At 37.6% G+C, this 23,373-nt stretch overlaps 1 protein-coding gene across 2 annotated transcripts in view; it reads right to left on the reverse strand.

The window, feature by feature from the left end:
* LOC125779377 (uncharacterized) overlaps positions 1-22,971 on the reverse strand; it is a 38,697-nt gene extending 15,726 nt beyond the window's left edge. Inside the window, exon 1 of one of the 2 annotated variants that reach the window (XR_007423269.1) lies at positions 18,787-22,971. The gene's annotated coding sequence lies outside the window, so the exon portion shown is untranslated. Of the gene's footprint in view, positions 1-18,691 lie in introns of both variants that reach the window. The other variant, XR_007423268.1, reaches the window with a different exon arrangement.
* Positions 22,972-23,373: the final 402 nt, after the last annotated feature.

Below are 23,373 nucleotides of genomic sequence, written 5' to 3' on the forward strand. Positions count from 1 at the left end.
AAGCGTACGGGGAACTGAGAGGAATATAAATGCAACCTAACTTCCAATAATAAGGATATTAGGCCTGCAAAACAGCAAAGCCTTAGCAACTCTACACCGGAAGCAGCGATGCTTACAATTAAAATATATATCGGGACATATACGACCAGTGCGGAAGAAAGAGCTAGGGTACTTCGGCGAGCGCAATTCGGGAATACCAGTGTCTACCTGTAGTCGAACACAAGTCACCTCGTTTACATTGAGTAGTCGTAAGACAACTCTTTACTGCGGAATCAATCATCGTTCGCGAAATGCAAGCCCCCGAGGGCAGATGGTATCTTTTGTGAACTTTTATAACAGGGAGAGCAGGTTTTACCGTCATACCTTATTTGGCTGATGAAAGATAGCTTTTCACTGGCTATCTTGAAACATGGAAGACCGCGAAGATGATCTTTATACCCACGTAGAAAGGAAGGACTCTTCACTGTATGAATAGTAGGGATGTCTAATATCGTTAAATATCTTGGTCTCACGCTGGATTCCAGACCAAACATCGCAGACTTCGTTAGGTCTTCAGGCGTGTCGGGTGCCTTGCGCACATGCCCAGCGGCAGCACTTGCTCATACCGCTTGACATATTAATCGGTATTCAAATGAAACAAAAGGATTTGGCAAAGGTAAAGTAATCTCATCCCCGATGGGTACATAAACAAGCAAAGTAGCCGCATTAGGGACGAAGAGCAACCTGAAGATATTCAAGAACTGCAATTTCTTTCGGAAAAAACAAAGGTTTGGTGTGGTTTGTGGGCCGGTGGAATAATCGGTTCATATTTCTTCAAAAATGATGCCGGTGACTATTTGGTTCCTGAAATTGAAGCCTTTTGTATAAAGGATCAGCGTGATGTGCTGAGTTGATTTAGTCATAGCCGTCAGCACCTCAGTTTATGAGATATCGATCTGAAAATTTGCACTCTTTCTTTTCTCCTCAAGAAGCTGCTCATATGTCGGAACCGCCGATATCGAATCATTACAGCATACAAATTTAACGATCAAAAGCATGTCCTTGACTGAAAACCTTTTGCATTTGACACGATATGTTATCAAAATTTTGCAGGGATCATTGTCAAAAGTAACAGTATAATCTCCGAAAAAATTGTATGTAATTGAATCTAAGCTCTTTTATTTAAGGTGACGCATTAAGGATTACTGTTTGAGGCATGCACCTCGAATGTCCAACCCTTAATTGAAAATGCGCGCTGCTCAGCTGGTAAAAATAAAGGCTGACATCACCGCCGTCCAAGAAGTGCGAAGGACGGACAATGACTGAGAAGAGTAGGTCCTTGTGGCATATAAAGGAGCGCGAGTTCACTGCGGGACTCGTGGTGCAGAGAGACTCCGTCGCCAAGTCCTGGCATCCACGCCGGTGGAGAAACGTCTAGCCACAATCCGGATCCAAGCGAAGTTCTTCAATATATCGCTGATTTGCGCCCACGCCCCGACGGAAGAGAAGGACGATGTGACCAAAGATGTCTTCTATGATCGCTTGGAGGGCACCTATGAGGGCTTTGGCATAACGGTCGATAAATTCAGCTTCCATGAGGAAACATCCCCACATGGGTTGAGGCTGATTGATTTCGCCGGGACCCGAAATATGGTTATCTGTAGTATTAGATTCCACCATATGAAAATTCATCACGCTTCCGGCTGTCTCCGGATCTAAAAGCCACCAACTAGATCGATCATGTTGTGATAGACGGACGACACGTCTTCAATATTTTAGACGTACGTACGCTCCAAGGTCCTAACATCGACTCGGACCACTATCTTGTTGCAGCCAAGATACGCACCCGCCTTTGTGCAGCAAAAAACGTACGTCAACTAATACAAGGAAGGTTCGACGTCGTGAAGCTGCAATCACAACAGACAACAGAACGATTTTCTACTCGGCTTGCACTTCTGCTCTCTGAGAGCGCTCGTCAACAACTCGGTATAAGCGAACTGTGGGACGGCATTTCAAGCTCCTTACGTACAGCTGCAACCGAAACCATTGGTTTTCGGAAAGTGCAAAAGAACAGCTGGTACGACGAGGAGTACCGTGTCGCAGCGGAGAGAAAACAGGCTGCCTACCTCGCAAAGTTACGATCGACCACAACACGTGCGGGATGGGATAGATACCGAGAGTTGAAGAGGGAAGCGAGACGCATTTATAGACAGAAAAAGAAAGAGGCCGAAATGCGTGAGTACGAAGGGCTTGATAAGCTGGTCGAGAGGGGTAATGTTCGAAATTTCTACGAAAATATGCAGCGACTAACAGAGGGTTTCAAGACCCGAGCATTCTCTTGAAGAACCCCCAGAGGTTATCTAGTAACCGATTCCCAGAACATAATAAATTAAAGAGGGAACACTTCTCCAGCCTTCTGAATGTCAATGAAGGCATAACATCAGGAGCAGACGTTCAATAGCCCGACCATGAAGAAGTTCGAATAGCATTTACCCGTCTGAAGAATAACAAAGGGGCGAGGGTCGATGGATTGCCCCCCGAGCTATTCAAACACGGCAGAGAAGAACTGATAAGTAGAATGCTTCAGATTCTCTGTAGAATATGGTCGGATGAAAGTATGCCCGATGATTGGAATTTAAGTGTGCTTTGTCCAATCCAAAATTCCCTCCGCAAAACTAATACGGCTGACGTTCAGCAACCAAAAGCTCCATCGGGATCGGGAAGGACCTCTCCGAGCCGTTCGATACCGAACGAGGTTTCAGACAAGGCGACTCCTTTTCGTGTGACTTCTTTAATCTACTATTGGAGAAAAGATTTCGAGCTGCAGAACTAAACAGAGAAGGTACCATCTTCTATAAGATTGTACATTTGCTGGCGTACGCCGATAGTATTGATATCATTGCCTTAACAATCGCGCGTTTAGTTCTGCTTTCTGCAGAATGAAAAAGGAAGCGAAGGAAATGGGCCTGGTGGTGAACGAGGTCAAGAAGATATATCTCCTGTCATCAAACAAACAGACGTGGCACTCGCGACTATGCTCCCACGTCACTGTTGACAGTCATAACTTCGAAGTCGTGAATAATTTGGTCTATCTTGGAAGCAGCTTCAACACCAACAACAACTTCAGCCTCGAAATCCAACGCAGAATATCTCTTGCCAACCAGACTAGGTAGGCTATTGTGAAGTAAAGTCCTCTCCCAACGAACAAAAACCAACCTCTATAAGCCACTCGTTATTACCGTCCTGCTATATAGTGCAGAGGCATGGACGATAGCAACATCTGATGAGTCAACGTTACGAGTTTTCGATAGAAAGATTATGCGGAAGATTTATGGTCCTTTGAACGTTGGCCACGGCGAACACTGCATTCGATGAAACGATGAGCTGTGTGAGGTATGCCGTGTTGACGTAGTTCAGCGAATTAAAAGACAGCGGGTACTCAGGCTGGATGAAAGTAAAGTCCTCTCTCGACGAAAAAAAACCAAACTCTATAAGTCACTCATAATTCCCGTCCTGCTAACGGGTGATTTTTTTGAGGTTAGGATTTTCATGCATTAGTATTTGACAGATCACGTGGGATTTCAGACATGGTGTCAAAGAGAAAGATGCTCAGTATGCTTTGACATTTCATCATGAATAGACTTACTAACGAGCAACGCTTGCAAATCATTGAATTTTATTACCAAAATCAGTGTTCGGTTCGAAATGTGTTTATCGACAAATTTTGTTCAGCGATGAGGCTCATTTCTGGTTGAATGGCTACGTAAATAAGCAAAATTGCCGCATTTGGGGTGAAGAGCAACCAGAAGCCGTTCAAGAACTGCCCATGCATCCCGAAAAATGCACTGTTTGGTGTGGTTTGTACGCTGGTGGAATCATTGGACCGTATTTTTTCAAAGATGCTGTTGGACGCAACGTTACGGTGAATGGCGATCGCTATCGTTCGATGCTAACAAACTTTTTGTTGCCAAAAATGGAAGAACTGAACTTGGTTGACATGTGGTTTCAACAAGATGGCGCTACATGCCACACAGCTCGCGATTCTATGGCCATTTTGAGGGAAAACTTCGGACAACAATTCATCTCAAGAAATGGACCCGTAAGTTGGCCACCAAGATCATGCGATTTAACGCCTTTAGACTATTTTTTGTGGGGCTACGTCAAGTCTAAAGTCTACAGAAATAAGCCAGCAACTATTCCAGCTTTGGAAGACAACATTTCCGAAGAAATTCGGGCTATTCCGGCCGAAATGCTCGAAAAAGTTGCCCAAAATTGGACTTTCCGAATGGACCACCTAAGACGCAGCCGCGGTCAACATTTAAATGAAATTATCTTCAAAAAGTAAATGTCATGAACCAATCTAACGTTTCAAATAAAGAACCGATGAGATTTTGCAAATTTTATGCGTTTTTTTTTATAAAAAAGTTATCAAGCTCTTAAAAAATCACCCTTTATATGGTGCAGACTGACTGCAACAACTGATGAGTCGACGTTGCGAGTTTTCGAGAGATAAGTTCAGCGGAAGATTTATGGTTCTTTGCGCATTGGCCACGGCGAATATCGCATTCGATCGAACAGTGAGCTGTATGAGATATATGACGACATTGACATAGTTCAGCGAATTAAAGTCATGTTGTCCGAATAGACGAAAACACTCCAGCTGTGAAAGTATTTGACGCAGTATCCGCCGGGGGAAGCAGATGAAGAGGAAGACATCCACTCCGTTGGAAGGAACTGGTAAAGAAGGACATGGCTTAGATTGGAATCTCCAATTGGCGCCACATTGAAAGAAGAAATTACTGGCGCGCTGTTGTTAACTCGGATATAACCGCGTAAGCGATTTCTATGCCATTAAAGGAGAAGAATACAACTCTAATCAAAAAAGTTATTTTATTGACCTTTATCTTTTTAACATGACTTTACAAAATAAATAAAAAGTTGTATTGTTAGTAGCAATATATTGAACGACGTACAAGTATGTACGTCAAAGGAATGTTTTTATATTATTATAACTGAAAAGACAGTCAATAATAACTTTGCTCCACTTTTAACTGAGTTGTTTCTGTACAGCAGTGAAGCGCTTTACCTAGCCCGTGGGCGGCCGACTTTATTGCTCTCTCAGAGATTCACTCACACGTATTAGTCAAGCGCTCTCTATACATTGTGGAAAATTAATGTGCATTTGAAAATCACTTGATCAACGACTGTTGACTGCTACGCATGTAATTTGTATGTGCGCGCTGATAAGTGGGAAAACAAGTTTTTGTTTTCCGAAAACTTTTTCGGTAATGTATGTGTTAGTTTGTAAACACATAACTAAACGAAATAGGGAGTACTTCGTTAAAAGGCATTATAGCGGACACAATTCTGTTTATGAATCGGTAACGGGCAGTTCTAGAGAATTATTTATATGCCAACTAAAAAAACCGTTTTATAAGCAATTCATTAACGATTCATTGGGGGGAAACTCAAGCGTTCGTTATGCTCAACGAAAGGCTAGTTTTGCTGTTGCTTTAGAGCTGGCAAAGCAGGGAAGACCATTCGAGGACGGAGTTTTTTTTTAAAGATATGTGTCAAAAGGTTTTTCAATGTTTCAGTACTATAGGTCAGGAAGTTTTCGCTGCTATCAGTTCAATACCTTTATCACGAACAACTATAACTCGACGCACTGAAGTAATAGGCCGACATATTTATAATATGACTATGCGAAGGGTGCAAGAAAGCAAGTATTTTTCCATATGTATTGACGAGAGTACAGATACGGGCATGTGCTGCAATTCGTTTTCGCATGAAATTGTCAGCGAAATCGTGCTGACATGTGCTGAATTTCACTGATCCGTTTTCGTTTCCGAACATCAAATCGCAACGATTTGGCATGTGCCAGAAATCGAAACCGCCATTTGTTTTCCATTTTGAAATCGTGAAGCTGCGGGCACGCGAATTTATTGAAAAATTGAAGGAAACATTAGAAATGTAAGTATTTTAAATTTGTATTTATTGATATATATTAATTATGCCTTTAAATTTAGGGGCAAGCATAAAACGCCAAGGCAAGACGAAACTTTTTTAAGTTTTATGGAGCAGCATCCTGACATTTCCAAAAATTATGTCAAGGGCGACCGAGTGGCAGCGCAGGCTCTTTGGGCAGAACTAGCCAAAGAATTAAACAGCCAAGGACCACCACAAAAAGATATCAACGGATGGAAAAAGGTCAAAAGAGATAATCTTAAGTACACATAAGTGGTTATTAACAATTTTTCTTGAGCAGGTTTGGTCGGACTGAAAGGGCTGCGTACGCAAAAAAATTGCACACAACAAATCGGAGACAAGAGCTACCGGCGGAGGTCCCTTCAACCAATTTGTCTTAAGCTGCACTGAGGAAAAAATTGCAGAACTTTGCGGTCTTTATACTTGTGTAGAAGGTATTCCACAAAGTTCCTCATTCGGTGTACAATGCGACAATAGCAATGAATCATCTGATGACGAAAATCCCACACCGAGTACTTCAGCGGTTGCAACAAGAACGCGAAGACCAAATTCAATGCAAGCATGTATCAAAGAACACATGGCCACGGAAGCAGGTGCGGTTGATTGTATATCTGGAACGTTAGGGAAGCTCCTGGAAAGTTTTGATGACACCAAAAACATTTTGAAAGATAGCAATGGTGCAGTGATAAAATCGATGGAAAAGTTATGCGATCTCATTTCAATACAGAACTCTCTTACCGCAGAACAAAATGAAATTTTGCGTCAGCATAATTCCATAAAGGAGAGAATTGGGAAAGAAAAAAGTGATATGAAGAAACGCATGTTGGAGATAGAGGAAGAAAAGTGGGAGTGGACGAAACGTGCAAGATAATTTTAATTTATTATTTTTTTTTAAATACTTAAAATGTTATGAGATATCGGAATTTTTTTTTTAGTTATTTAAGAATTAAATTTTGTTTACAATTTATCTAGTTATTTAAGCATATCATGTACATAAGTACATACATATACGAGTATAATCCTGTATAAACGAAGAATTGAAAAAATTTTATTTTAGTAACGGGTGATTTTTTTGAGGTTAGGATTTTCATGCATTAGTATTTGACAGATCACGTGGGATTTCAGACATGGTGTCAAAGAGAAAGATGCTCAGTATGCTTTGACATTTCATCATGAATAGACTTACTAACGAGCAACGCTTGCAAATCATTGAATTTTATTACCAAAATCAGTGTTCGGTTCGAAATGTGTTTTATCGACAAATTTTGTTCAGCGATGAGGCTCATTTCTGGTTGAATGGCTACGTAAATAAGCAAAATTGCCGCATTTGGGGTGAAGAGCAACCAGAAGCCGTTCAAGAACTGCCCATGCATCCCGAAAAATGCACTGTTTGGTGTGGTTTGTACGCTGGTGGAATCATTGGACCGTATTTTTTCAAAGATGCTGTTGGACGCAACGTTACGGTGAATGGCGATCGCTATCGTTCGATGCTAACAAACTTTTTGTTGCCAAAAATGGAAGAAATGAACTTGGGTGACATGTGGTTTCAACAAGATGGCGCTACATGCCACACAGCTCGCGATTCTATGGCCATTTTGAGGGAAAACTTCGGACAACAATTCATCTCAAGAAATGGACCCGTAAGTTGGCCACCAAGATCATGCGATTTAACGCCTTTAGACTATTTTTTGTGGGGCTACGTCAAGTCTAAAGTCTACAGAAATAAGCCAGCAACTATTCCAGCTTTGGAAGACAACATTTCCGAAGAAATTCGGGCTATTCCGGCCGAAATGCTCGAAAAAGTTGCCCAAAATTGGACTTTCCGAATGGACCACCTAAGACGCAGCCGCGGTCAACATTTAAATGAAATTATCTTCAAAAAGTAAATGTCATGAACCAATCTAACGTTTCAAATAAAGAACCGATGAGATTTTGCAAATTTTATGCGTTTTTTTTTAAAAAAAGGTTATCAAGCTCTTAAAAAATCACCCTTTATAAGCAATGTGATAAATTAAATTTTATTTTTTTAACTGTAATATAAATGTGATAGATACCATTAAATTCTTATTTTTAAGTATCCCAATGCAAGTAGTATATTAAGTTCTTGAAATGCAAAGCAAGCACCTTCTGTAAATAATATTGAAGTACATTAAGTCTTTTTTATTTTGCTACCAAACAATTCAATAAAAAAAAAATTATGAAATTGAAAGTGTTTGCATTAAATTGTTTGCAATTTGATCCCTGATATTTGTCGCGGTAGTTTCAAGACTGCTATTGTTTTCAGCAGGGTCATCATCGATTACTTCTTCGGAAAACGCATACATGGAATCATCAACATTATAAAATCGACATATGTTGTGAAAAGCACAGCATACGTTAATAATTTTAACAACTTTCTGTGGGGTGTATGGCAAAACAGTTTGCAAACATTTAAAGCGACTTTTAATCACCCCAATTACTCTTTCCACGATGTTACGAGCTTTTGCAAGTTGCAAATTAAATTTATGCTGCGATGTTCCAGTAGTCGGATTGCGATAAGGTGTGAGTAAATATGGTTCTAACGCATAGCCTGAATCCCCTAGTAACCAGGAGCTGTGGTCACCGCTTTGAAAACTGGATAAAAGAGACTGTTTTATATTGGATAAATTGAAAATAAAAGCATCATGACTTGATCCGGGGTGGCACGCATCCACAGCTGTTATACTCATTTTATAGTCACATACCTGCAAAAACGTTAATATTAATTTTGTATATACAATAGTATGAAAGCCATATTATTTAACTTACTATCATAGCATTGACGCTAAAACAACCTTTCCTATTTAAATATAAATGCTCATTGTCGCAAGGTTTTAGTAATTTGATGTGAGTCCCGTCGATGCAGCCAATAACGCCAGGTATAGCAAATTTGTTGTAAAAATGTGAATTGGACTGACGAACTTCATAATGTGTCCTTCCAAACTTTACCCACTTTGGATATTGTGTTCGCTCTAAAACGTTTAACATCTCTTTTAAAATTTTTGACACCGTCGTCCTATCACATGCAATATGTGAATCCTTTCCAATAGACCGTTGGAATCCTCCTTCCGCAAGAAATCTGAACGTGGTTGCTAATTTCAATTCAACAGGTATGGTCCTGATCCAGGCAGTTATTGGAGGATGAACCCGTCAGATATAATATATCAAAACAAAATATGGCGTTGATATTTTCGTCGTCAAGGCATTGCGGCTACTTTACTAAAATATGGGCGAAGGACGCAAATGCATTCACAAACGCATATATGCGTTTGATATATCTAACTGGAGTGTTGATAAAAAGGTCTATTATAATTTGAGATATACAGAAATCTTTTCGAAGCATTGCACAGATCAGTGCAATATTTAAATGGGAACTATGAAATATAAGCGTACAATTTCAAACTGATCCTTCGAAAAAAATAATAAAATTGCTAAATATTGGGAATGGTAGAATAGAAGGACAACCAAATACGTAGTGGAGTGGATTAAAATTGACTCAGTGATCATTCGATGAATATTACACCACTGCATCCCAAAAGACTGATGCCATAACCTTGCCAGCCGACTTTTTTGCCTTTCCACGCTTGAAAACCGGTTCATAATATGCAGTCCACTAGGCGGACTGTTGACTGGGCTCGATTAATTTCCCTGATGTATATCCCAAGTTCAACAGTAATTTCGTCCAAAATCAATGCTTTATTAACATACGAAATGCTTTTTGTTTCATTTTTTTTGTAAACTAAGGAGTATTATAGTTTTGTTCACCTAACGGTTGTACGTATCACCTTAAACTAAACGAGATAGATATAGGGTTATATATGTATATACATAAATGATCAGGATGACGAGAATAGTTGAAATCCGGGAGACTGTCTGTCCTTCTGTCCGTCCGTGCAAGCTGTAACTTGAGAAAAAATTGAGATTTCTTGATGAAACTTGGTATGCGCCCTCAAATCGCCCAAATCCTATAAAGTGCCATAACCAAGCACTAAATTAAGATATAAAACTGCAATTTGGCACAGGGGATTGCCGAAGTAAAGAGCACCTGTGGGGAAAAAAATTTAAAATATGGGCGTGGCCCAGCCTACTAAAAAGTTGTATGGACATATATCCAAAACCAAACCAAATATGCCTTGCGCAAATATCATAAAAGGTCCTAGCGACAGTGTGAAAAAATTGGATGATAACCCCGCAGACTCTCCATATTACAAAACTACTAAAAACGCAATAAATCAATAACATTAAATTTTACCACCGAGATAGTATAAGAGGGCTTAATGGGAGCCGGTGTGAAAATTGGACGATGGACGTAGAACCGCCAACTTTTTGGTGAGATCACATATCTTAGGATCCGACCTACAGACTAAATTTGTACGTGGCATTCTTCTGTCATTCCTATGTCACAGTTCGAAAATGGGGTAAATCGGACTTGAAAAGTACGGAACGTGTTTTGTCCATAACAGTGAACTTTTGTGCCTAAAATAGATAACATTTTCCGAAAACTTGACCCAGCCCGCCAAATAAATATTACCAGGATTTTCGAACAGCCGGCTGACTTTATTCCATATGTTTGGTGATTGTATGTACCTCACATATGAAACTCAGGGAATATGTTTTTGTTTGTGGCATGAATATGTTTTTGTTTGTGGCATGATAGAAGATAAAAACGGCCTGATACTATCTCAACTCCCATACATAACATGTAATATTTTCGTTTTTATGTCGAATATGTATGTATGTCGGTGTATGAGTTGTATAGTGTATATGTATAGTATATACAAAATTGCATAGATTTCGATCCTCTGGTTGACATTTTACACCTTAAGGTATTTCCTGGCATTGGTTCTTACACGTTACAATAGTATAAAATACCCAAACTTAGTCCTTTCTTACTTGTTATTTTTCTTAAACATCATTCTTAATTTTTAAAAATAATATTTATAGTTTAAATGATATTATCCAAAACGCTGCTTCAGTAATATTTCCTAGGCTATGTTTGATTACCGTTGCCTAACTGCTGTGGATTAAAATTACGCTGAAGAATAATAGGTGAACCTAAACCTTTGATTATGTAGACTTATCCAGGTATATCTAGAGAATTTGTAAAATTAGACAGATCGCCTGGGAATAGCTGTTGTATCTGGAAATTAATTCCCTCAACAACTACATTTTAGCCGCTAAGATAGTTAATTATTATATATAATACGAGTATATAGTCCGATTACCGAATCATTTATGATCCGATTCGATTACGATTTTTATTCAAGGAAAACACTTGAAATAATCAAGTTTTTCATGAACCACAGTGCACTCAACTCAATTGCCAATGCTATTTTCTGTTGTAATGATATAAATGTTTTACCGGTTTCACATGGTGGGCCCAAGAAAAAAAATGAATAAAAATTACGTGTCACGTTGTTTGTTCGCGATGGACTTCTAAACTACTGAACTGAAATTAGTAAAATTAGCACACTGTGTCCAGTTTGAACCAAATTAGAAGATAAGATAGTAAAAACAATTCAAAAATAAAAAATAAAGTGAAACTTTACTAAATGGACTTTCTATTAAGCGGACAACTCTATTAACTGAACAGAAAGGGTGGTAACCGGACATTTTTAAAGCAGCCTTAAATTCGTTATATTTTCCTATGCAATTTATTGGCATGAACATATTCAAAATTAAACCTCAAGTACAATCCCTTGGATTCTTATACCGATAAAACCATTTTCGCCTTTATTCGTAAATAAAATTTTCACTGTATTGAATAGTTTGTTATATGAATAGTATAAAATGTATACCACAGCAATGCGTTACTGTATTCTGGAGGAAGCTTTGTGTTGTATTTTACTTTTTAAGATAATAAAATAATCATGTAATTGATTTTTACTTGCTTTTTGAACTAATTCTTTTGAATTTTTCAAAAATATTTGTGAACTATTATACACTGATCTCAAATTATCATGCTTTTTAGAATAACAACCATAACTCCATACCATTTATTAGAAATTATTGAAATAATAATTTACAAATCTATAGAAGAATTTCCTTTAAATAAAATAAAATAATGGCCTTAATATTTTTTCTACACTCATTCAAAATACAAAGTTGGAATAAAAATGTTACAGTGAGGAAGAATTTTTCATTTCATATTCTTAAAATTTGAGAAAAAATAGGAATGTCAAAGTATTTAAACGGCGCTAACCTATATGGACGTGTCTAACATCGTAGATATTGCAAATTAAATTTCTGAGGAGAAGATTCAATGAAGCTTGTGTTCAAAGCCATCAGAGGCGTTTGTCACCCCCAAATTGTGTTAAATTATTTTGTCAGAGATGATAGCATTTGAATTGGAATTTAAAGAAATTCCGCACTAGTGTCAAAAGGCCGTGCTAAGTACCTTTGTTACGGTTCTGTGAGGATTCTTAAAATTTTTTAATTCGTCCCTTGTAATAGGTACACATATTCCCCTGTGAGACCGTGGCTAAGCCTGATACGTACTGGTATCATCAGGATAAGAACATCAAATCCTTTAGTTTATGTGTGAGAATTTAATAATTGTTGTTTCCTGCTCTACTACATTTGTGTTGTTTGTATTCGTCACTATTAAATTTGATATATCGGATGCCGTGTTCGTGTTCACATATATACATACATACAATATAAAAATAAATACAAAGTCGCAACTCAAAAATTCTCAAAATTGATTTTTTTCCATATAGCAATTCTAAATACACTTAATTACATACGCAAGAAATTTCATTATGATCACTATTTTACGTAACTCAGAAATCACTGTTAGGTCACCTTTTGGGTTAATGGCGTTGGTTTCCCTGTTTGGCTTGTGCGGTATCAACATAAGAATGCTATTTGTACATAAATGTATCGCTATTTCTGAAATAAATCGTAAAATTTCTGCTATATTCTGCGGTGTGTCTATTTATCTGAAAAAGTGGGTTTAATCATCTATATTATAAAATGTATCGCTGAAATTATTGGAATTATCACACCGTTATTCGATGTCTTAGCTAAAATATGCTGATTAATTTCTCTGTAAATCTAAATCAACAATATTTGAGCCAGACGCTTTTTAAAGAAGTTCTACATTATGGACGACCATTCAAAATTTCACAATTTTTTAAAGGGACTGTTATTTGCTCTTCCTGAGTATTTACCTCTTTTCGAGCCGTGACTCCATTGTATTTAGTGACCGATATATACGAGTAAATATAATCCAATATGTTAAAAAAGGGTATAAGGTATAAGGGTATAAAAAGACCTTTATCTTGATTTTCATCGATTAGTTCGTATTTCAGCTATACATATAGTGATCCGATCTGAACAATTTCTTAAGGATTGTACCGTTGGTTTAAACAACAATTCGAGCCAAATTTCGTGAAATTATCTCACTGAATTTTTTTTTCGTACAAGGACATGATTTTGATAATTCAGTTTGTATGAAAGCTATCTTATGTGGTTCCCACAAAAGAGTTTTTATTTCGACGAGAAAAGGACGTGTGCCAAAAAAGGTCGATATCTAAAACTGATGGATTAGTTCGATGATCAGTTATACGAGTATACTTCATTATGATCACTTTTGATAATTCAGTTTGTACGAAGGCTATCTGTTATGTGGTTCCCACAAAAGAGTTTTATTTCGAAGAGAAAAGGACATGTGCAAACAAAGGTCGACATCTAAAACTGAAGGTTCGCTGATCGGTTATATATATAATATATATAATTTTATAGCGTCTCCAACGTTTCTTTCTAGGTCTTCTGTCAGACTTATTTTGTTTAACTTCAATTACTTTCCTAAATAAATAAATACTATTTATAGATCTATCGAGCGTATTGTGTGAAAGATTAAAGCCCACCGTCAACAAACTGATTGGACCTTATCAGTGTGGCTTTAGACCTGACAAATCAACAACCGACCAGATATTCACCATGCGCCAAATCTTGGAAAAGACCCAACACTCGGCTACGCTGGCTAGGTCATGTTGTCCGAATGGACGAAAACCCTCTAGCTCTGAAAGTATTCGACGCTGTATCCGCCGGGGGAAGCAGAGGAAGAGGAAGAAATCCACTGCGTTGGAAGGATCAAGTGGAAGAGGACCTGGCTACGCTTGGAATATCCAATTGGCGCCACGAAGCGAAAAGAAAAAACGACTGGGGCGCTGTTGTTAACTCGGCTATAATCGCGTAAGCGGTGTCTACGCCAAATAAGAAGAAGAAGATTTATAGACCTAAAAAGATTTTGAAATTTTCAAGGGTTTAACCGATTCTAGGGACATAAAAATAGTTAATATTAATGTATCACTAGAATAATGAGAAGCTTTAATTCAACTTGTTTAATTTCAATAAACAAATTCAGGCAAAAATAGAAGTAAACGAAGTACCCCATAAAATATATGATATATAGGTATCCCTTCGTATTTGCAATAAGTTTAATTAGAATAAGTAAGGAAGGGCTGAGTTCGGCTGCAATTGATCATTTTATACTCTTGTAACAGGAATCAAAGTCAGGGAAATCTTAAGGTGTAAAACGTCAACCAATTCATCGGGGTCGAAGCAATTGTATGCGAGTTGGGCTTTCACCCAATATTATCTACTTAAATATACACTTTTATGAGTAAAATACATTCTGTAATGAGGTAATTCTAATATTGGCCGATATATGTATATAATATAAAAACAGTAGCGTGTTCGAAAATCTTTATATTAGGTATATGGGGGCTCAGAGACCCAAAATTTTATCCCGTTACATTATTTACTTTTTGATTTTTGTATTGGAAAGAGAAATAATCAAATGGAATTTAAAATTGTGCTGTATGAAAAGTAGACGTGGTTGTAGTCCGACTTCGCCCATTTTCACAGTGTGATCTACGAATATGGAATATGGAGGATCGAGCCATGTGTAGAAGTTCACGCAAGTGAGGAGAGTTCTCTGATTGTCATTCACTTCAGAGTGACCAGAAACGATTCTTTTATATATGGATCAAGCAGCTCACGACTTCCGGCCTTTGTTTTTTGATCGTGGTGGGAGAGAGCCTCAGACGCCGAGTACTGGTGGATGAACATTCCGCATACAAGCAAAGTTCTTCAACACATCTCTGATTTGCGCCAATGTACCCACAGAAGAGAAGGAGGATGTTACCAAGTACGCCTTCTATGAGCGCTTGGAGCGCACCTATGAGAGCTGCCCCGCCATGATATCGAAATCGTGCTAGACAACTTTAACGACAGCGTGGGCAAAGAAAGTTTCTTTGGCACTAGAGTCGATAAATTCAGCCTCCACGATGAAACATCCACAAATGGGTTGTGGCTGATCGACTTCGCCGGTGCCCGAAATATGTTTATATGTAGTACTAGAATCTAGCATAAGAAAATTCATCAAGCACCAGATCGATCATGTTGTGATTGTGTTTTAGGCGTGCGTTCGCTCCGAGGCCCTGACATCGAGTCGCACCACTGTCAACAAACAAAAGGACCATTGGTTTTCGGAGAATGCAAAAGAACTGCTGGTACGATGAGGAATGTCATGTCGCAGCGGAATAAAAACAAACTGCCTACCTCGTAACGTTACTGTCGACCACAACACGCGCGGTATTGGGGACAGAAAAAGAGAGATGCCGAAATGCGTGAGAATGAAGAGCTTGACAAGCTGGCCGACAGGGGTAGTTTCAAGATCGGAGCATAATTTTGTAGAAGCCCCAGAGGTAATTTAGTAACCGATGTTCAAAGCATACTAAAATTATAGATGGAACATTTCTCCAGTCTGCTGAACGGCAGTGAAAGCACAACACCAGGAGATGACGAACCCGATTCACCAATCGAAGATGTTCGAATAGCAATTACACGTCTGAAGAACAAGAAAATGGCGGCGGTCGATGGATTGCCGGCCGAGCTATTCAAACACGGCGGCGAGGACCTGATAAGGAGCATGCATTAGCTCCTTCCGCCGATTGGAATTTAAGTGTGCTCTGCCCAATCCAACAACAATCAACAAAAGGGAGACCCCATAATCTCCGACAACTGCCGTGAGATAAGCCTCCTCAACATCGCATATAAAGTTCTATTGAGCGTATTGTGTGAAATATCACCGTCGACAAACTAATTGGACCTTATTAATGTGGCTTTCGGTGTTGAAAATCAACAGCTGACCAGATATTCACCATGCGCTAAGTTGCGGAAAAGACCCTTGAAAAGAGGACCGGCACACACCACTTCTTCGTCGATTTTAAAGCTGCGTTTGGCAGCGCGAAAAGAAGCTGTCTCTATGCCGCTGAATTTGGTATCTCCGCAAAACTAATACGGCTTTGTAAATTGACCTTGGGCAAGACCAAAAGCTCTATCAGGATCGGGAAGGACCTCTCCGAGCCGTTCGAGAAAATGATTCGAGCTGCAGAACTTAATCGAATAGGTATAATCTTCTATAAGAGTGTACTGTTACTGAGTTCTGTTTCTCCACTCGCGACATGGCTCCCACGTGGTTTCATCAATATATATCAAACAAAACTATTATATTCTGTAGCAACAGGTTGCAAGAGTATAAAATTCAAATTATTTGCTTTCGTTAAGAAAGTTAAAGGAGTTCTACCTATGGATTTATATCTAGAAGCATTGGCGTTGCTACCTAGGGGCTAGGCGGGGCAGTGCCCCGAGGCAAAATAAATATGAAAGGTTGCAACCCCACTTTAATCATGAGAACTCTGTTGAGAGAAATCCCAAAGTTATGCCTAGGGAATTGTCTTAAATTGTCAATTGTTAATTGTAGAAACACTAACGGTGATAATTTTTTTCCGGGGATTCCATAACGACACTATTTTTCTTTTTCCTTCTTTTTTACTTTTAACGTCGTCAGTGAACAGTGAGTACTTAAGCTTAATCTGTATCTGTATTGTATTGTTTAAATAAGTTAGAAATCTAAAATTATAGATAAAAAGAAGAAATCCAGTGGTGCATTTAAACGGAAACAAAGCCAATAAAGAGAACGTAGTAAACCAAAATTGTCCAAAATTGACAAGTTTTTTAATCAGCCTTCTGCAAGTACATTGGCCAAAATATTTTTATTGATAGTGACTCAAATTATGTGGTAACTGCAGTGTTGGTTGAGAAGCCTACTGGAGAAGATTCCATAATCATTGCAATTAGAGACGTGGATGATGTTTGTATGACATCTTATGGTGCAGGGGGTTTGGAGGAACAACATTCCTCTACATTTTTCGTAAATGTGTACGACAAATTTTCTTATGACTTAGGAAACTTCGCGAACAAAATACTATGTGATGGCGAAAAACGTCAAATTCTTGATACAGCTTTAGGACCTTTTCTGTCAACCAAAACCAAAGGTGTTTTTCAAAATCGTATTACGTTTCGTATTCTAAAATTTTGGATATGTTATTCCGAAATAGTTGACGTTGTCCATTGTCAACCCTGCTGGTTATTTCCTTTACAAAGAAATAATGTTTGGTGTCGGGAATTCGAGTTTGGAATTTTTTATCAAAAATAATTAAACAACACAATTGTTCGGGGGCCATTCGGAAGCATGTGCTGTGTATGAATTTTAGAAAAAAAAAACGATACTAATGCTATCGACAAGGAACTTGAAAATGAAATTCGCAAAGAAAGACATCAAGAATACTTAAGTCAGGAAGAATACCACGGAAGAGCTTGTCGCTCAGTATGATCACATTTTGCGGCAATTTTGGATATGCCCAAAGGTAAATATAATTATTTCCAAGTTTTTCTATCGTTTAATTTTTATTATAATTTAATATTAACTGTTTAATATCAGGACTTTTTTGAAATTGTGTTTTTCTACGTTTTTAAGATCTACAAGATATCTGGGGCCCTATTCTGTAACTCGATTTGAAAATGTATTCTATTCGAAATTCGGATCTAATTTATAATTATGCGAAAGTTGTACCACCCTGTGCCAGAATAAATACGTACAATTTTCGTTTTTGCTTTCTACAACTCAAAAGCTATCGAATATTTTATCCGAAAATCGAATTACAGAATATACAAAATCCGAATTCGAGCACATTTTTTTTCGAATCGAGTTACAGAATAGGCCCCCTGAGTGCAACAATTCAAAATGAATTTATCGAGAACATGAAAACCTAACTCGAAACCCGTCTCCTTGAACAAATTAGAGCGACACCGTTTTTTGCCATCATAATGGACACGACGCAGGACATATCGAAACTAGATCAGATAAGCATTGTTGTGAGGAATGCAGTAACCAGATGTTAAAATGGACAGCCAATTGATATTAAAGTAAAAGAAGTGTTTCTAGGCTTCTATGCAGCCAAACAAGGCGCATTAGATTTAGTCACCCAAGAGCCAACATTATTTATCGACAAAAATATTGATTTAAAAAAAGTACAATGATTTTGTTTGCAATGTTGCAAGATTTGTATAATTTTTTCGGAAACAGCGTCAAACGTTGGGATCTACAAATTTAAATTTACTGGTGAATCAGACACCACTCTAAAAAAACTAAATCCGACTAGATGGTCCAGTAAGGTCGATACGATATCTGCAATAAAACTTTGTTATTTTGATATTATCAAAAATATTATCAAATCATTATCAGAAATAGTTCTAAATTTAAAATAAATGATATAGAAAACGAACCAATAACTTAGTATGAGTCAAAAAGTTCTCTAGTCCTAAGAAACTAACAATATCCTGAATTACATACAATTTAACGTATACGTTTCTATGTATTGATGATCGATGACGATAATGTTTAGGAGGCAAGGAGTAACTACAATCGGTCAAAAAATCTCCACGTACAACCGATCAACTGCTGATACTACTGCCGCAGCAATATTAGTTGATTTTACACACTTATCCGTTTATTTCCTAACACCGTGTCATCAAATCGGCAACGTGCGCAAACCGTAGCAAATGTAGCACTAATTTAGTCTTATGAACTTAAGTCCGCTCATTTCAAAAATATAAAGCTTTTAAACTAATAACAATTTTTAAAAAAGTCTTATGAAGAGCTTTAACAGGTTTAATGTGAATATATCGGCTCGTATGCAAGTGTGTGTACATATTTATACAATATACATAAATGATATATGTGTGTATATGTAATACATATATATAATCATAGATATTATGAATATAGCCTAACAACGGCCATACGGCTGTATTTCGGCTGAGGTCATGCTGTCATGTATGTTTGCATATTATACTGTTCGATTCGCTATGTGTTAGCATCGTTGACTTCGGCGCCAACGTTTTGACGGCATGCGACGGTCAGTCATGCAAGTGCAATTTGAAAAGGTAAAAGGAATAGCGATTAACGCGCGAGCAAATGTGAGCAATGTGACTCTTTGACATTGCGGTGAGCCGCCGGTTTATGTTGGTATTTATACGTAAATATATTGTGTGAATGTGCGACAGTATGTAGCGTATGTCGTGAGAGACTTGTAAATAACTAAATGTTGACGTGGCGACCGACTAAAGGTGTTACAATTTTAATTAGCTCGAATGAATACATGTGTACAAACACGATGGTCAATGTGACGAAGACAAAATGTTCGCCAATTGCACTTTCATATAAGTATGGAAAATATACCATCTAAATGAGTGTCGTTGTACTGAAATATACTGTTTATTTTTAGCGCATACGGACATAAAAAAGTATGAATTAAGTGTCCACAAAAGCAAATTTCATGAAAAAATGTCTTGTTTCCCGTGTTTTTGGTATAGTAGTGTAGAAACCGAAATTTAACGTGCAAAAGTTAGACCCAAAAATCGTATCGACCGGTGTTAAAACAAAGACACGTTCATATGAAATTTAAAGGGTATTCCTGCAACATTTTATATTCTTTTAACTTACAAGGATAAAAGCCTAAGAAACACCTTCATTTTTTCGGAATTTTATTTACGTTTCTTGCATATTGACCGATAGATACGTTATAAAGTGAACCTGAAGTCCAAAAATATTTATGTTATATAACTACAAGTATATGGGGGTTAAGAGAAGTGTTGACCCGATTTTATACACATATTTATAACCAAATTGGGTGTAACGTTAAATAACCTGAGGACACTATTTGTGTAAAGTTTTACTCAAATAACTTCATTGATATTTGATTTGTATACTGTAAAGTGAAAGACTTGAAGTTGGAATTCAGGTTGGGTGTGGTTGTCAACCAATATGGCTCATTTCTCACACAGCAAAGTTGGTTGAAATTAGTCAAATAGTATTTGAGATATAGGATTTCATATAGGTGGAGCCACGCTCATTGCCAAATTTTTACACTAGTTCTTATAACGCCACTTACTGTTTATGCTTGTTGTGTAATTTAATGCTTGTGGCTCATTTATTCGCTGAGTTATCGCACATTTAGGAATGTTCAACATAACTGTTATACGCAGAGTGGGCGTTATTATTAACTGATTTTAGCCATTTTCACAGTATATGAAGAAATGTTAAAAATACTTCTTTACATCAAGCTTGGTTAAGGTAGCGTTAGTGGCTTGGAAGATGTGTACACTTAACCATTTAGAGGGCGAAACGCCCACTGTTGCAAAAAAATTTTCCGCAGGTGCCCCATGTAACTGTAATTTTCTGTGCCAAATTACAGTTTTATGTCTTAATTTAGTGCTTAGTTATGACACTTTATAAATTTTCACTTAATGGTATGTTGTGGGCGTGGCAGTGGTTCTATTACACCCATTTAAGAACTTGTTCTCCATTTTTTTCCATATGTCTCAATTTTTTTTTACTAAAGTTACAAATTGCAAAGATAGAAGCTCGGACGGACGAAAAAACGGATATCCGCATTTCAACTTATCATTCTTCGACGAAATTATGAATGAATTACAATCAAATTTAGTATCTTAATAACTTATTTTGAAGATCAAATACTCACTTTGTCTCATTAGTATATTTTATTATATTAACATCATCCTTAAATAAGATACGTATTTATCTTACACTAGCCTAAACCCGAAGTTTCGCTCGCTCCTTGTTGTCAGGGATATCTTTAATAATGATAACAATATAATGGAATAGGTAAGTTGGTAATCTACATTTTATATCGACTTCGTAATATATGCTTACTGTTATAGTGTATAAATGTGCATGAGTTGAGCAGAAGAGGGGCGTTTCACGTCCTATGTCTAATCATATATGTATGTAGTACTGTATACCATTCATCGAATGCAATAATCGACGGCTAAAACCGAGATAATAGTACACGTAAGAAAACACAAAATTGATCGTTGCCGTTTAAATATTGCATTCTTCTGTGATTCAGGAATATTTGTGAGATATTATGCTTTTTCTTGTTCAGTAACAACTATGAGTATAATCCATTTACTTGTAGGTATGTATGTAAACAAAAACTACTCTACCCTGCCAGTACCTGTGCGATGTTAATTTCTTTTTAAGTAAAGGTTGGTACGCAGCTCTCAAGTAATTGCTCAAGAACAAAAATACATTATTTCTCAAGTAATTTTGACAGCTGGTTACGCATTGTGAATGATCCACATTAGAAGAGCAAGAGAGAATAAACAAAGTAAACAAACTTTGTGCGTATGTATATATGTGTATGGTAACACAAATATTTTCATTGAGATTTAAGGAATGTTGTTGATGATTGGTTGGTTTTATACAACATTTCAAAATGGAACATACTTTATAATAATGATTTCAACTAATTTAGGATGAATTTGACGATTACTTCGAATTTCCTGCAAGAAACAATTGTTGATTTGATGTTTCTTCGCAAAACCAGGTTTGCCATATTCACATTTTATTGAAAAGAAGTATTAAAAATTAGTACTAGCTTTCTTAAGAGCTGCGTACTAGCACAAGTAACTTTATCGCAGGAACGTTTCTGGACCGTTTCTTAAGCGTTTTTTTATATGAAGTTTTTACGTTTCTTGAGAGCTGCGTACTAAGCTTAAAAAACAAGAAGAAACGTTAACTTTCGCTGCACCGAACCTTCACAGGTGTATTTCGTTTAGTAACTATGTGTTCAGTTTGTATTGAAGCTATATGCTATAGTAATCCGATCTGAACAATTTTTTCAGAGATTATATTATTACACTAAGCAGTAATCCATGTCAAATTTTGTGAAGATACCACTTCAAATGCGAAAGTTTACCATACAAGCCTTTGATTCCGATCGTTTGGTTTGTATGGCAGCTATATGCTATAGTGAGCCGATCTGAACAATTTCTTACGATATTACATTATTTCTTTGCACAATAACGTATACCAAATTTCGTGAAGCTATATTGTCAAATGAGGAAGTTTCCCATACCAGCACTAGATTCCGATTGTTCAGTTTGTATGGCAGATATATTATAGTGGTCCGATATGAGCAGCTTCTGGAAGAGAAAATGACGTTTGCAAAATTTCAAAACGATATCTTAAAAACTGGGGGACTAATTCGTAAATATACAGACAGACGGACAGACGGACATGGCTAAATCGACTCAGCTCAACATACTCTTCTTCTTCTTTACTGGCGTAGGCACCGCTTACGCGATTATAGCCGAGTCAACAACAGCGCGCCAATCGTTTCTTCTCTTCGCTACGTGGCGCCAATTGGATATTCCAAGCGAGGCCAGGTCCTTCTCCACTTGGTCCTTCCACCGGAGTGGAGGTCTTCCTCTTCCTCTGCTTCCCGCGGCGGGTACTGCGTCGAATACTTTCAGAGCTGGAGTGTTTTCATCCATCCGGACAACATGACCTAGCCAGCGTAGCCGCTGTCTTTTAATTCGCTGAACTATGTCGATGTCGTCGTATATCTCGTACAGCTCATCGTTCCATCGGATGCGGTATTCGCCGTGGCCAACGCGCAAAGAACCATAAATCTTTCGCAGAACTTTTCTCTCGAAAACTCGCAACGTCAACATACTCATCATTTATAAATATACTTTATAGGGTCTCCGACGCTTCCTTCTGGGTGTTACAAACTTCGTGACAAACTTAATATACCCTGTTCAGGGTATAAATATTCAAATGATTCTTACATGAATACTGAATACATGCTTATGATTTGAAACACATATTTTTGAATATGAATTGTTTTGACTTTTAACATAAAACGCCAGTGCCCGAGCCGATGTTCCAAGCTACCTCCAAACCAACCTTTTGGTTGAGTCGTTCTTGAGCCGTTATTGCGCAAAACCAAATATGCCCTGCGAGAAATCTTTTATGATTCTAAATGCCTTTGGTGCCATGCAATGCCTTTTATGTTCCAAGTCTTTTAAAGATAATAGGGAATATATTCTTAAAAGACGTTTTGTTAATTTTCATTATACTATTAATTATTTAGATTAGATGCTTAATTTTAATTCCAATTTCTCACTGGGCTACTTTTTTCCGTGCTCACCAACACAGTGACAGAT

This window comes from Bactrocera dorsalis, chromosome 6, assembly GCF_023373825.1.
Source record: "Bactrocera dorsalis isolate Fly_Bdor chromosome 6, ASM2337382v1, whole genome shotgun sequence".
In the NCBI taxonomy this organism is placed as follows: Eukaryota; Metazoa; Arthropoda; class Insecta; order Diptera; family Tephritidae; genus Bactrocera; species Bactrocera dorsalis.